Below are 15555 nucleotides of genomic sequence, written 5' to 3'. Positions count from 1 at the left end.
TTCTTCCCACTATGACTTCTGATGGAATTTCTAGAATTTGATAGAATTTGAGAAATTTCTAAATTTCTAGAAGCTTCTTTTAAGTATTATTTAAAACGTCATACATGAATATTTAGAACTAAACTTGTAGATCTAATTGTGGAATTTCCTTGATTGCTCCTTACAGATCAAAGTGCAGTCATACCTCAGTGCCCCCCTGGATTGGCTCTGCAACCCCCCACGGATGCAAAAGCCTGCAGACGCTCAAGTCTCACATGAAGTGGCACAGTATTTTCATATCACCTGTGCACACATCCCCACATTCTTTAAATCATCTCTAGATGACTTTAAATGCCTAACATGATGCCAACACAACTCCATTTGTCCTTGGCTTACAAAATGTTCAAATTTTACTTTTGGAACTTTTGAGAACTTTTAAAAAGTAGTTTTGACCCTCAGTTGGTTAAACCTGGATGTGGAACCTACAGATGCAGAGAGCCCGTGTGTTTCACATAGGGCACTTTTAGTTGTTAGTGCTATGAAGGAAAAGTACTCTCTGGGGGCTTTCCTATCCTACAGGGCCCCAGTAAACACTTGCTGTGTGCTAGAACTAAACTGAAAGGCACCCTTAACTTAGAGCACACCGGATGTGCGTGCAGGTCCACTTAGAGTCCTTTCTGCATGAACTAGTGTTAGGATTTGGGGGGCTGTGAGTTTGGTTATAAGTGATGATTGCAATTCCCTCTTCCCATCAGAATTTCCCCTGTCAAGAGAGCATCCAGTGGTCCAGCTCAGCACGGGTGGAGACAGCCCTCCTGGGACATGATTCGGTTGTGAGGGTGAAGTAGGAGACCCCTCAGAGCTCCCTCACCCCTTCAGCCATGTGAGGTTACAGGCAGAAGTGCCCCTGTGAACCAGAAAGAGTCCCTCAGGAGCCACCGGATCTGCAGCATCATGGTCTTGGACTTTGCTATCTCCATAGCCATGAGCAATACATTTGTCACAATTTCCCCATCTCCGGGATTCTTTCACAGCTGCCTGCATGGACTAAGACATACTCCATGGATAGAAAAGGTGAACTTTATTAAACAGTTAAATGTGTGTGTGAGAGAGACTCGTGGACATGCACCTCCACTTCCATGCACATGTGTCCTCGACACACTCGTCACATCTACACATCCTGTTCACAGGTGTTGGTAAAGTGGAACACAGTGCTGGCCTTGGGGGGGCCAAGGCCAGGCCCCGCCTCTCTCCCTTGCCTGATGACTCCCACCCACCCACCTGTCTCCTACCTGATGCACACCCCACGTCCCCCACCCAGGCCCATCACTTCCTTCTGTGGAGCTGAACTCTTGATCTCACGGAGGCTCTGTTTTCAGGTCCTCGGAGCTCCCCACGGACTCCGTCTTGAGGCCAGCATCTTCTCGTCTATGGTGTCCACACTGCTGGGCCCGCATCTGCCCTCTGTCCCTGCACAGGCCGTGGCAGTGAGGGCTCTGGGTGCTGCTGTGCTCCACGCTGTCTTATTCTAGACACAATCGCACAACCCTGCTCTGAACCCACGCCAGGGCTGCGTCTGCTCCATGTGGCCAGAGACACTCTACCCAAATGAGCAGCCAAGGGAAAGCAGGTCAGAGCTGGCCCTGCCACTTATCAGCATCAGACAGACGCCTAAGGTCTCTGTACGTGTCCTCACTCTCGAGTGGACGGATGAGTTGTGGGTCAGTGTACAACTGGAGTGAGCAGCTACCAGGCAGACACATCATGGGAAATGGGCATTGGTTTTGTTTTTAAGTCTCAGCTCTTCTTTTCTCAAGGATGTGAAACAAACTGGGATATTTTGTGTCCTCTTCAAAGTTTTTACTTTCTACCTAAAAAAAGAAAAAAACAGAAAAGAAAGAAAAATCATCTCATGATTACTTATAAAAGTTCTCTAATTTCTTTCCTGACAGTTAGAGAGCATCAGGTATTTTTTCCTAACTAAAAGTAAATTCAAGGCAGTTTTCAACCTTTTAGCTTGCATTCTTCCTCTTACCATCTTTCATAAACTCATAAAACAAAAAAAAAATGATTTTTCACTTTTCCATGGTGCCTACCTTCCAATTTCAAGCCATCTTTAGGAAAGTTTCCAGTTTTAACTTGTGCAGCACAATTAGAGACGCCTCACCTGAGCCGAGGGTGAGGAGGGCAGGCCTGGCCCCTCCCACTGCAAAGGAAGAGAAGCAGCCAGCCCCGCTGCCCAGGGCCACCTGAGAGCTGCAGCCTGTGGAGGAGGACGTGGCATTTGGGGATTGCTCTGTCCTTGGGCTCTACTCTGCCTCCCAGTCACCCCAGGAGACCCGAGTCAAGTACATGGAAGGAAACCCAGGCTCGCCTGCCGCGTAGCTGTGTGTGATTGACCATGATATCCGCACACTTGTGGGGCGCAGGTGACCACTGCATACTGCAGACACTGCGGCGATCGAGTCAGGGCTATCAGCATTTCCATCTCCTTGATAGAAAGTGAATTCCCATCTTCTACTATCTCCTAAAAAAAAAGCATAAATTTGTTTCATCACACACAAACCCTGCTTAGATAGAACCCAGCCTGACCAGGCCTCAGGTAGGGCCACAGTCTGTCTGCCTCTCTTCCTGCCTCAGCTGACTTCCTCTGACGCACTTGTGTCCACTCTGATGTGCGTCCCACGTCCGCCCACCATTCTTCATGCTATACATCATCAACAGCTGTGAAATAATCACCTCCCAAGCCGCAGAACATTGGAACCTACTCCTTCTCCAGCTGTGCTCTGGTACCTGCTCTCTGGCTCCCTCTCACCCGCTCCTCCCACCTCCCTGTCCTCTACTGCGCTCCAGTCTACTGTCTTATTCTTTGAGACCAGTGGATTAGTATCCAGGTGAATGAGAGTCCTACCATGTCTGGCTGATTTCACTTAACAGAGTGTCCTCCGGTCCCATCCATATTGCTGCACATGGCAGGGTTACATTCCTTTTTGTGGATGAATAATATTCCATTCTCTGTGGGTCTGTTGGTGGACACCCAGGGGGACCCCTCCACTTGGGTGCTGTAGAAACTCACTCACAGGCAGTCTCGGGGCTGGAGAGCTGGTTCTGCTCCAGAGCACTGCCCTGCCGTGGCCATGCTCACCCACCCCAGCGCACAGCCCTTTGTGGAGAAGCAGTTCACAGGGACCCTGTGGGGGGAGGCCCCCAGCCTCTGCACAACAGGACCTCAGCTCCATGACTTTCTGAGCTCCTGCTCTGGACCAAACCAGGTGTCTGCCAAGGAGCCGCAGAGGTAAACACGGGGGCCTTAACAATTCCCTCCCCACGGATTCGTGGAGACATGAGTGTGCAGACCTCCAGAGGCTGGGGATGCAGCAGAGTAGCGGCAGCAGGCGCCTGCTCTCAGGAAGCTCACGGTCAAAGGCAAGGGCAACATCAGAAGGGAACTGTTCATAAGAGAATTCCAGAGAGTTAAGAGGGTTATCACTAAAATAAAATAGGAGCATGTGACAGTAAGGGGTGGGAGACATTCATGGGGGGTGGCCAGGTTCAGGGTCCCTGGGGAGGTGATATTTGAGGGGTGGGAATAAGTGGAAAACAAGCAAGTGATGCTGTTGAGGGTTTGGATCTAGGCTGGGATGCAGGGTAGGAATCTATTTTTAAGCACCTACTGTGTGCCAGGGACTTGCTGTGCTGACACACATCTACTTACTTAAGCTCCACAGACCACCCTGGTCGCAACCATGCCCACGTGGTCGCCAACACCAAGAGCAACGTATGCACCCCACAAGCCCCTTGACAAAATGGAATGAGGAAAAGCTGGGCACGTGACCTGGTCTCCTCCATCCCTCTTAGTAAGTGAGGAAGCCAAGGTCCTCCAAGGCCGGTTTCTCAGGGTCACCCAGCTGCAAGTCACAGAGCTGGAGAGTCCATCCTGGCCTGTTGCTAAAGTGTCTGATACTTTATTTTACTTCACAGAATTAGAAATGGTGTCAGTAGCATTCTGTCTCATTTATCTTTTCTACACATATTAAGTGAGCTTAGCTTGTCATTTTTCTTTCTCAAACTGTCCTTGTCACCCTGATAGGAAGGTTCCAGGCTCACACAATGCACTGACCAGCTCTACCCATGTTGCTATGTTCCAGAAGGTTCTGCACAAAGTAGCAGCTGCCCGCAGCCGTCGGTTGGAAATGTGGCATCACTCATTCGTAGAACCGCTATTCATGGAGCGGGTGTAGTTTTGACTCTTACTATTGCTAGCAAGTGTAGTCTTTAGCTAGATTGACTAAGAAAGAAGAAAAACAGAAATTACCAAAGTCAGGAATGAAGAGAAGGACATCACTATGAACTTACAAAAAGTTAAAAAAAAATTATAAGGGAAGATTTTGAACAACTTTATGCCAACAAATTAGACTTTTGAAATGGGACATTGAAATGGGAAAACTTCTAGATGGACACAAGGTACCAAAACTAACTCAAAAAAAAATAAGAGAAAATCTAAATATACATGATCAAGTAAAGAAATTAAATTAGTAATTAAAAATCTTCCCAGCAAGAAAAATTCCAGGGGCAGATGGCTTTGCCAGTGAGTGTGAACTGACACGGAGAAGAAAACACTCAACGAACTCCGTCTGAAGGTAGCAAGGAAGGGGTGCTCTCCAGCTCATTCTATGAGGCTCCCGTCACCTTGCTATCAAGGCAAGAGGGAGGCATCCCCAGAAGGGAAGCCCACCCTGGACGTCCCTGTGTCCACAAATGCAGAACGATGTCAACAGGCGCAAACCAAACCCAGCAGCAAGTAACAGCCCTGTTCCGTGAACCAGCTCCCTTCCTGACGTGGCCGGTGGGCCTGGCAGTCTGCCCAGGCTCACTTCAGGGCCTGATGGGTGTCTGCTACCGACATCTGCAAAGCAACCACAGCTCTCGGGCACCCTTCCCTGTGGGCCATGGGACTAGGGAGAGGAGCTCCGGGGGCCTCCTCCCCCACTCGAGGGCAAGAATTGGAAAAAGGGGCCCCCCTGCCTTCTTGCCCTGTGATTGAGATGACACCGGGGGCACATTGGCAGTCTCAGGGGTCCCCGTGGGTCGGGCCTCAGGAGCCAACACACAGAGCATGAGCTTCCTTCCCTTCCCTGGTCCATTATCCCACTCTTCCCAGTGCCACCTCCCCAAACCATGAGCACTGAAGTCCTCGTCTCCAGCTCCGCTTCCCCGACAGCCCTTTTTTCTGATGTGGCTCCAGCTCAGAGGAGAGCAAGGGAAGCCTTCCACGACTTGTAATAAACTCACTCGGCTTACAGCCAGGCAAGCAGATGGCACCACGGATTAGAACAGACGTCCCAGGAAAGCCCCCAAAAGACAGAATTCCCTCTGACTAGAGAGGGCACGTTGAGCAACGGGCACTGGGTCGCCTCGGCCTCTGGCCTCTCGCATCTCAGTGAGCAGCGCCAAGGGGTGGCCCTGGAAGTCCAGTCCCTATGTTGTCTTCACTGTGGGCCTGGGGCTGGCTCCCCCAGGATGTCGGGGACCCTGCACCTTGGCAATGACCTGGATGGACACAGTAGCCAGGAGGTCAGCACCCACCTACCGCCCACCTGAGGTCTGATTGCTCAGTGCCACCCACCGCCCAGTGCCCAGGGGAAGGCATGCTTGGAGAAGTGGGTAGTGCCAAGACCTAGTCCACACTATCATTCCCCTTTAAACACACCCAGGCCTGTGGAATGTGTGCTGCGAGGGGTGTAACTAAGTCCCATGGGGACCTCCCTGGACCCACCTCCCACATCCATCTTCCTCTTTTGGTCCTTCAACAGACTTCATTGCATCCCATCTCTGTGACAGAGTGCAGTGGACACATCCTGAGGTACCCTCCCAGTGCCCACTGCCTTTGCTCTCCCTCCTCAAGCACTCAGAGCCTGTGATTTGCTTCTAACCCTCAGGACACAGCAGTGGTACCTAGTGGTCACTCCCTTGACCATATAAACCTCTGTCTTAGTGCTACGGAGTAGAAGAGGCTCTGTTGCTGGCTTTGAAGAACTAAGCTGCCATGCTGTGAAAGGACCAGGCTACAGCCACCTGCATGCACCTCCAAGGAGCTCCCAGAGGCCCTTAGGAGCTGTGAGCTACCACCAGCCAGCACTCAACAGAGACCGCAGCTAAGACCACAAGGACGTTGACTCTGCACACGGCCTGAGGGAGTTTGCAAGTAGATCTTCCCATTCAAACTTCCAGACAAGAACTCAGTCCAGGTGACACCCTACCTGCATCCTGCTGAGATCCTGCAGAGGACCCAGGCAAATGGTGCACAGTCTCCCACCCAGTGGCATCTCTGGGATGGCAGATGTAGGTACCTGAAGCCACTAAGGTTTGGGTAGTTTGTTATGTAGCATAGACAACACACACAAAGAGCTAGGGAGCCTTCTAGGTCTTCCAACAGCCTTGGTCTTTATCTAGTTTCCCACACTGGACCTCGGCCATCTCTCTTGACATCCCACACAGGACGTATTACTCAGCCATTAGCAACCCTTAGCTCTGCGGGACTGGGATCTCTGGATAACTGCTAAAAGTCACCTAGCCCATGGCCTGGAATGACCAGGCCAGTGACAGCTGAGCCACACAAAGGAGAGGGCATGGGAACTGGTCTGGCTGTTAGGGCTATGCCCTGCTTTCTTCCTAAGCCCAGGTAGACACGGCCCCCAGGCCCCTGCGAGTAAAGCCACTGGTTCTGCTAATGGCATATTGATTTACAGAGGTGCTAGTCTTGCCTGGAAGACAAGAGCATCCAGCATGTGTGCTTTCTCTGAGCTTCATTCTCTTCTCTGACCCACCAACTGAAAAAAAAAAAAAATCCTGGGAGAGATTTCTGAGTCCCTAGAGAATGGTAGAAAAATGCAGAGAAGCCGCTTGGGTCCCTGGAGGATGGCACAGAGCTGAAGTCCGCCTCCTCCCTGGTCCCTGTGAATAGTTCCTCAGTCAGAGCTCATCCAGAAAAGCAGAACCAGAGGGTGGTGTGCCCCATGCTCTGCTGGCTGAAGTCTGAAGTCCTTAGGGCAGGGGATCAGGGAGAGCAGGACAAGATCTCCAGCACTCCCAACCCCTGCCCCATAGAGGAGCTCCCTCCACAGGGCAGCCTCAGCCCTGCTCCCAGCGCTACCCGAGCCGATGAGAGTGAGCCAGCAGGGCTCAGAGCCTCGGTGTCTGCTTCTGAAGCAGGGCAATCACAGCTGATCCCAGGGGCCGTCTACCATGAATTAGTAGATCGGGCCCCAGGAGATCTCGAGGACTCTTAGGTGATGCAGACCAGTCTTCTTCCCCTCAGTCTTTGATTCCTTGGCAAGTGGCTGAGTGGCTACTACGTCAGCATCCCACGGTGGTAACCCTCCCAAACCAAGCACGGCCTCCCACCTGGCGCGGGTCCTCCATCCTAGACACGCCGTCCCAGTTGAACCTCCACAGCACCATGCAGTGAGCTTTCTGCACACAAATTGGACCACGTTGGCTCTCTCATCTGTCACCTCTGTCATTCTTTTTTGCCTTTATGTAAAATCAAGCCGCTTATGTCAAAGACTCGAGATTTCATGACACATCAGCGTAGCTTCCATGGTCTGCGTGCCCTAGTGCTGGGAATCACGCCTTATGTGCATTCCACCCACTTACGGATCCAGGCAACTGGCGCTTCCTGGTAACATCTTACTCAATTGTATTTCTATGTTCTTATAAAAAGTGAGTTGGTACTTGGTATTTCTCCTAAAAACTGAGGCAGGTTACCTATTTTGATTTTCACAACACCCCTTTGAAGTTGGAATATAATGACTTCCCTTTAACAGAAGAAGAGACTGAGGCTCTGAGGCCCAAGACTTCTCTGCCCCTGAGTGTCGGAGCTGGCCTCCACACCCAACCGCCTCACTCCACCGCTGGACTCAGTGCCACACCGGACTGCCCCCCAGGTCATCCCACCTGTCACTCTCTGCTAGGAACGTTCAATTTCTCCTCCACGATTCTTTTCTCTTCCTCCTGGGAAGCTTCTCTTTACCTTTTGAGGCTCTGTTCAGAGATGGGGGCCTGGCTTGCGCTTCGCCTGTGCCACTCTCTGCACCTGGGCCTCCTGCTCCACAGTCCACTGGGCTTCCCATTAGGAGAGCACCGCATGCCCTCCCGCGTGCTCTCTTTCATGACTGGCCCTTGACTGACACAACGCTGATCACAATGACAACCGGGAAGCTGCCAGAGCCCTGGTATCCCCTGATGGCCTTGGAAAGTCCATGTAGGGAACTTTCACCTGGGCTGCAGGTGCTGCCGAAGAGACTCTTCACATCTTGGTACCCGGACCCTCCTCTTATTGAAAAACAACACCAGTCCTGCCTGTCAATCAGAGAGGAGAAGATAAACATGGAGGCAAGGACAGCAGGCCATGACTGAAGTCCCCTATCGAAGGGGTTCTAAGTTAGAGGGCCTGACAGTCCCGGGTCCCATGGGGAAAGGTAGGCGAGACAAAGGAGATGACTCTGCCTCCTCCGAGAGGGAGCTCACTCCTCCTTCCCAGGTTCTTGCGGTTCATGGAGATGGGAGGGAGGAAATGGGAGCCCCGTCCAGTCAGAGGTGAAGTCCCTCTTGAAGAGCCACAGAAGGATTGCACTGTTCCTGTTCATCCATAGTCGATTTCTCTCCCTGTCCTCCCCATCCCTGAAGTAGGACGACACATCTCTCCTCCGGTGAACACAGAAATGTCCACTTCACTCGCTTCTCTGATAGAAGGTTGGTAGAAGCAAGCTGGTTGCTTCAGGCAGATGTGTGATGGGCCAGCCTGTCTCCTCCCCTCTGCCACAGAGCTGGCATGGTGCCACAGACAGGAGCTCCATCAGGGTGGGGATGGGGCTGACCCAGCAGAGACAGGTCCCAGGGAAGCAGGCAGCCACAGCTGCTGAAGGCTGCTGGGAGCTGGAGGCTGCCTGCCCCACTGGGCCCACTCGCCCACTCTCACCAATTAGCAGGATCAGTTCTGTAGGACAGGTTTCTTCCTGCAAAAATAGAAATTTGGGACCCTGGAGGCCAGAAGACAGAAGACCCTGGAAGGTGGTGGGGGAGCAGTTAGTAAAACCCATCTACACAAAAGTTCTGAGGAGCAAGTACCTCCAGGCCAAGGGGAGGCAAACAGAAGGCCAGCAGTGGCCTTGACGGGTATTCTTAGCACTTGGCAACGTGGTGCAAGAAGGAGGTGTGCCGGGCAGAATGCACGGATTTCTGTTTAAGTCTAAGGCATGTACAGAGTCCACAAACTCAAGACCTTGTGAAAGATCAAACTAAAAAAGCTAGTTAAAACTTGGTTTCATGGAAATGGTCAGCTCCTGGTGGCAGCCGGCACTTCTTTTCAGCCCTTTGGATGAAGTTGGCCCGAGTCTACCAATCAGGCTGAGAGGTGCACACGCACCCTGGGTTACTCTCCTCAGAGGTGAGCAGAAACTGTGAAGATGATGGATACCGCATGTATGCATAAGAGGTCCTGCAAAAATCAGGAAGGTCCTAATCAGAGGACTTGGAGTTCATCACGAAAAGAGGTTTTCCTTGGGTGGCCCTGTTAACCAGGGGTGCCTTCAAATGAGCTTTGAGAGATTCAAAGAAAGAGTAATCCTGCAACTGCTCTTCAGAAGAAAGAGGTCATGTGAGGACCTGAGTGTCAGATCAGGCTGGGCAGGCAGCAACCAAAGTTGGCAGATTTAAAAGGGCTGCTGAAATATCAGGGCTCTTACTTTATCCAAAGTCGCCACCAAGTTGCTGCCACCGACCTAACACTGAGGACAACCTCTAGATCTCAAAGTGACCCTTGAGAAGGTCAGAGATAGAGACTTCAGAAGATAGAGAACTAAGTTCACTGTGGGTCACTGGATTCTTCCAACAACTACATGACCTTGAAAGAGGACCCTGAGCCTCAGGAAGGTACCCAGTCCAGCGGACAGCTTGATTTCAGCCTGTAGGCCCTAGTACAGAGCCACACACACCCTGACTTCTGGGCAGAGAACTAAGAGGTTATTAATGTGCATTTTCTTAAGCCAATGAAATTTGATAATTTATGAAGCAGCAATAAAAAGCTAACACAGCAACTAATAAATCTTTCCTGTTGGGTGATGTGTCTCAGAGGACAGATCCTAAAGATGAGGCTTGCTCAGAAAATTGAAACTCAAGATACCCACAATTAAATTTTGGGAGAAAGTCATGCCTCAGAAAGAATTGTAGGCGTAGCTGCACCATATGCTGTCTGAAAGACACCAGCTAAGTGAGAATTTGACGTCAAAAGTACCACCATTCTGGCAAAGAACTGGAGATTGTGACAGTTCAAGACCTGTGGGTCCTCGCTCTTCTGTGGGAGGAAGCAGATGAGAGAACCACCCAGCTCCCACAAGGGTGAGCTCCCCAAAGCCCTCTTCAGTGGTACCTGAGAGAGATCAGGAAGGGGCCGGTGGAAATGATTGAAATGTGCTAAATGCATGTACAGAGAAGCCATAACAAAGCCGGTGATTCTGTAAGTCAATCTAAAATCAGGAAGAAGGACCATGGAGAAGACAGGATATCATCCCAGATGGTGACAGAGAACAGTAGTAGGACTGTCCCATGCCAGCTGGAAGTCTCATAATGTGATTGCAAAATTGCCACAGCCCAGTGATGCCTGTATGCTGCCATGTGTCACCATTTAGGAAAGGGAGATTATCTTATTCATGCTCTATGAGGTGTTTTGGGTAGAAACAAAGGAGATGACTTTGTATTGGGGACTCTTCTGGTTCTATTTCCTCCTTACCCGTCACTTCCAACCACATTGCCTGAATTTCTTTGCTGAGGATGTTCTCTGCCAACACAGAAGTCCAGATGTGCTTGGGAATTAACCTGGAGACCTCCCAGCCAGCGAGTGTGGGCCGCACCTGCTTCTTCTCCAGCGGGACTTAGCTCCAGCACCTCTGTTGGCCTCCTTGATTTTGATCTCACTTCCCAGTCCTCCAGCAGTGTCTCCCTCACTCCCCAGATGCATCTTTCTAGGGAAGCCCAGCTGTGACACAGGTGTTCTTAAATACCAGGCAGGGACTTTGCAGAAGTTGTCATGCCTCCTGCAGAGACTCTGAACTTTGACCTTGAAGCAGAACCTGGGGTGGGTTGGAGTGAAGGCTCTGGAGTTGTCTTCCTAGGGAGAGGGAGAGGTTGAGTAAAGGCAGCGGGGTCTTGTGCACTGGAGAAGACTCCCACTCTTGGTGTCTCCCGTCCCAGCAGGAGAACACATCCCCACTCTGAATTTAGGGTCCAGCCGCGGGACTTCTTTGGTCCATGACAGCAGGAAGAAGTAATGATGCATTCTTGCTGAAAGCCTGCAGAGGCAGCCCATGGTTTGCCCTGTTTCTTTTCTTCTTGCTGAACATCTGACAATGTCCCAGAAGAGGTTCCTTCATCAGCTGAGTCTCCTGTGAAGACAGAAGGGAGGCCCTGCCCACTTGGGATAGACGGTAAAGAACTTGTGCTATCACGGGGCCCTGAGCCCGCAGGACCCTTCACCGTGGCATGACCTAGCCTGTCTTGACTGACAGTGTTCCCAAAGGAGGATTTGGGGAGAATGAAGACACAGATACCTCCTGAAAGAACAGGATCAAGCCATGCAGTCATCCAAACTCTGAAAATGGGGACAGTCAAAATGCAGACTTTGGCCGCTGTGATCAGGAAGGACAATCAGCGCAGCTAATCACGAGCTCAGTAATCACAAGGACCCAGAGCAAGAGAAAGCATGCCACGGCCGTTGCTCAAGACAATCAGGAGAACTTTTCTCTCCCAGATGGAGTCATAAATAGCCAGAATATATTATCACCAGCAATCAGCAGACTGTGTCAGTAATTCTAAATGGAACTTTGGCAAATGAAGTGATGAAACAGAGAGCCTCGTAAGTGCTAGTATTCTCTTGTTATTTCCTAGGGTGCTGGAGAGGGACCCCGTATCAGATGCTGGCTTGACTCATTTACACAGAAAAGTGCCCTGCTGCAGGGATATCAGAGAGCTCCTGGTCTCAATGAGGGTGGAGACCTGGGCTCAGATCCTCACAGAAAAAGGTGGTGGTTCCATTATCCCTGGCCCACGGAAGACACCAGGCATCACTGTCACTGGTGGGGCAGGACGTGGGGGCTCACGGAGCCAATGCAAGGTGATGACCCAGGAACTGGAGTGGGGATGGGGCCAGCACCCCACTGCTACCTATCACCATGAGTCTTGCAATGGTCTGCCATTTTGATGTCTCCAGCAACCTGCAGCGTAACTGAAATCAAACCCAGGGCCATGTGCAAAGGAATCCCGAAAAAGACCTGGCATTTGAATTTTTTACAATATAGATTCTTTCTCAAAAATGGAGAGTGTTCAAACAGATATTGGGTGAACAATAAGAATGAGGTACATCCCTCTAACCCCTCGCCTCTCCCATGGGGAGCTGACGAGGGCAATAAAACAACACAGAACTGGACTAAGTCCTTCCTGTTCTTCCCTCCCAGTTGCATGGACATTCCTGTCTCTGGATCTCAGCTCATCAGGCTTAAAGTTTGAGATGACTGTCACTCTCACTGCCTGTGATCCATCTATCTACAAAGACATGTCCCAAGGGCATTGTGAGTCAAGTCTACAAAAGCCACTGTGGCCATGAGTCAGTAGTGAGCACTGATGAGTTTGGATTGGTCCACCATCCTTCTGAAATGTTTGGATTTATTGACAGTCCTTAAAATATCATGAAGAACCCTGAATTTATGTCCTTTTTATAAATTGATATCATGATTTTTTTGTGTGTTTTGTTTTTAAAAATGAAATTATTAGATGTGAAATTTTGAAAGGTCGATCCTTTTTGAAAGTTTTTAAAATTTGTTTTAATTAGTTATACATGACGGTAGAATGCACTTTGATACATCATATATAATGCAGTATAATTTCTCATTCTTCTGGTTATACATGATGTAGAATCCCACTGGTCATATAGTTATATATGTACATAGGGTAATAATGTTTGATTCATTCTGCTACCCTTCCTAACCCCAAGTCCCCCCCCCTTCACTCTCTCTACCTAATCTAAAGTAAGTCTATTCCTCCCTAGGGCCCTCCATTGTGAATTAGCAGCCACATGTCAGAGAAAATATTAGACTTTTGGCTTTGGGGGGATAGGCTTATTTTGCTTAGATGATATGCTTGATCCAGTTACCAGAAAATGCCATAATTTCATTCTTCTTTAAGGCCAAGTAATATCCCACCATTCATATATATGAATGATTGATATATATATATATATATATATATATATATATATATATATATATATATATATCTTATATCATTTAACCATTCATCTGTTGAAGTGCAGGTTTCCCACATGTCCCTCACCCAGCTTCCCTGAAACCCACTCCCTACTTTCCCAGCTGCCAGAATAACCTTCACACCGTGATGAAGACAGACACACTAGCACTTGAATCCAAGCACAGTGTGATCCCAGCCTTCCACTTGCCAGCTGCAGAACATTGGAAGAGTGACTTCCATTTTTAAGCTTAAATTTTTCATCTTTAAAAATGGCCATGAACACTCTGTCATTGGGAGTTAAGCACAAGGAGAGGGCCCAAGCCCCGTATCGCCAGGCCTAGGTTGTTTCCCAGTCTACCCGGCCACAGCTCTCCTCCTGAAAGTTTATGTCCTAGCAACACTGACCTATCCACTCTCTGTCCCCTCCCACCCTGCACATGCCTGCCCTGCCGACCCTGCCTCCTGGACTGTCCAGCCCCTCTCTACCTTTTCCAGTGGTGCCTCCTCCACGCAGCCCTCCCTGATCCTCTGGACTGGGCTGGTGGCTCTTGGGGCCACAGGCTCCCCAGCCCCCTTGCACGGCTGCCTTTCCCGTGACAGCTGGATAGGTTCTATGTTCTCACTGGACTGAGTTTTCTTGAGGGTGGGATCTTGTGGCAGGACCATGGGCTAACCAATGAACCTGAGCTACTTAGAAGAATCTCAAAAATCCTAATATGGAGTGAAAACTTATATTACAGAAGAACACATGAGGGACAAACGATGTGCATATTAAGATTTTTAAACATGCAATGTATATTTTAGAAATGCACACGTGTAGGAGGAGTGTAGAGATATGCATGAGAAAATAAACACAAAGCTTCCACTAATGGTTTTCAGGGGAAGGGAAGATCAACAGGAGTGGGCTGAAGGAGGGATAGTTGTCTACCCAAAAGGCAGAAAAATATTCAGGATGTTTCCAACACAAAATAATAATAGTAATAATAAATGACCAAGACAAATATGCTAATTATCCTGATCTGATCACTATACAGTGCATATTGTGTTAAAACATCACATTTTTGTTAATATTCATAATCATTATGTGTTGATGAAATATAAAGCATTTTTTAAAAAATAATTTTCAAGCAGTTTGTATAAAATATGAGAGTTTACATTGACGAAGTGAGTGTTCGGTGCAGGATCTGGCACAGATCAAGTGCTTAAGAAATGCATGTTGACAAATCAGCAGATACTAAGACCTACAAACGAGGTTTGAGGATGCTCCGTGGTGTGCACTCACCTACCATCTGAGAAGTAGAATCATCCCAAGTGCACACTGAGGGCCGAGCAAGGGGGAAGACACAGAAGTGTCTCCACTCCAGCCTCCAGAGACCCTCTTGAATACTGAAATGCTCATCAGAAGAATAGCACAGGAGCCCTTGGGCAGGACCACAGCGAGAGGGAGGGGACTTCAAACAGCAGGTGCTGCCCCTGGAGTGCCCTAGCTACAGGTCACCTCCCCTCCCTCTGGCCTGAAGGATGGGAGCTGGGGGGGGGCAGCACTCACCTTTCTGTCCTGGGAACTGAGACCCGCCCATCCCGTCCTGCAGGCTCCCCCGTCTCAGCACCAAGGACAGCTCCCAGGGGCGCCAACTTACTCGCAAGACCGCCTGGCTCTGCAGCAGCACCTTGGGCTGGGAAGATCCCCTAGGTTCAGTAGGTAGTAAGAGTCCTCTTAACAAAACTGTACTAGCTAGGGGCTATTTCTTTATGATTATCACAAGGGAAAAAACTAGGAAAGTTGCATCCCAACCCTACTGAATAGCTCATTAAAAAAAAAAAAAAACTAAAAAGTGGCCCATGTAACAGGCAATGTCCTACTGCAAAGATTTTCAAAGTAAAATCTCCCACCTCCTGCTTTGGTTTGCAGATCTGGAGTTTTTCTGGGCAAGAGTAGGCCATCTCTGGGTCCCCGTGCACTGGCACTCTGTTTCCCACCCTTAGAATGCCCTGTGGTTTCTCCTAGGAACTAGTAAAGTAACTTAATACATGTGCAATGTCTAGCTGCCATGGCAATGCCCTGCATGAGGAGGAGGCTCTGTGCTGGAGTCCTATCAGCCTCGACCTGTATCTCAGGCACATAGGTCCTGGGAATAAAGGAACTGTCTGGCTAGATAACTACAATGTTTCACCAAGCTCCACTGCTCCTGATTCTGCCCACCTAATAGTAACTTCAGACAATTGACTTTCTTGAGAGCTACATAAAGCTCCTGACATTGCATATTGTAGAATGTAACT

This window comes from Marmota flaviventris, chromosome 5, assembly GCF_047511675.1.
Source record: "Marmota flaviventris isolate mMarFla1 chromosome 5, mMarFla1.hap1, whole genome shotgun sequence".
Lineage (NCBI taxonomy): Eukaryota > Metazoa > Chordata > Mammalia > Rodentia > Sciuridae > Marmota > Marmota flaviventris.
This window is presented reverse-complemented; position numbering follows the sequence as displayed.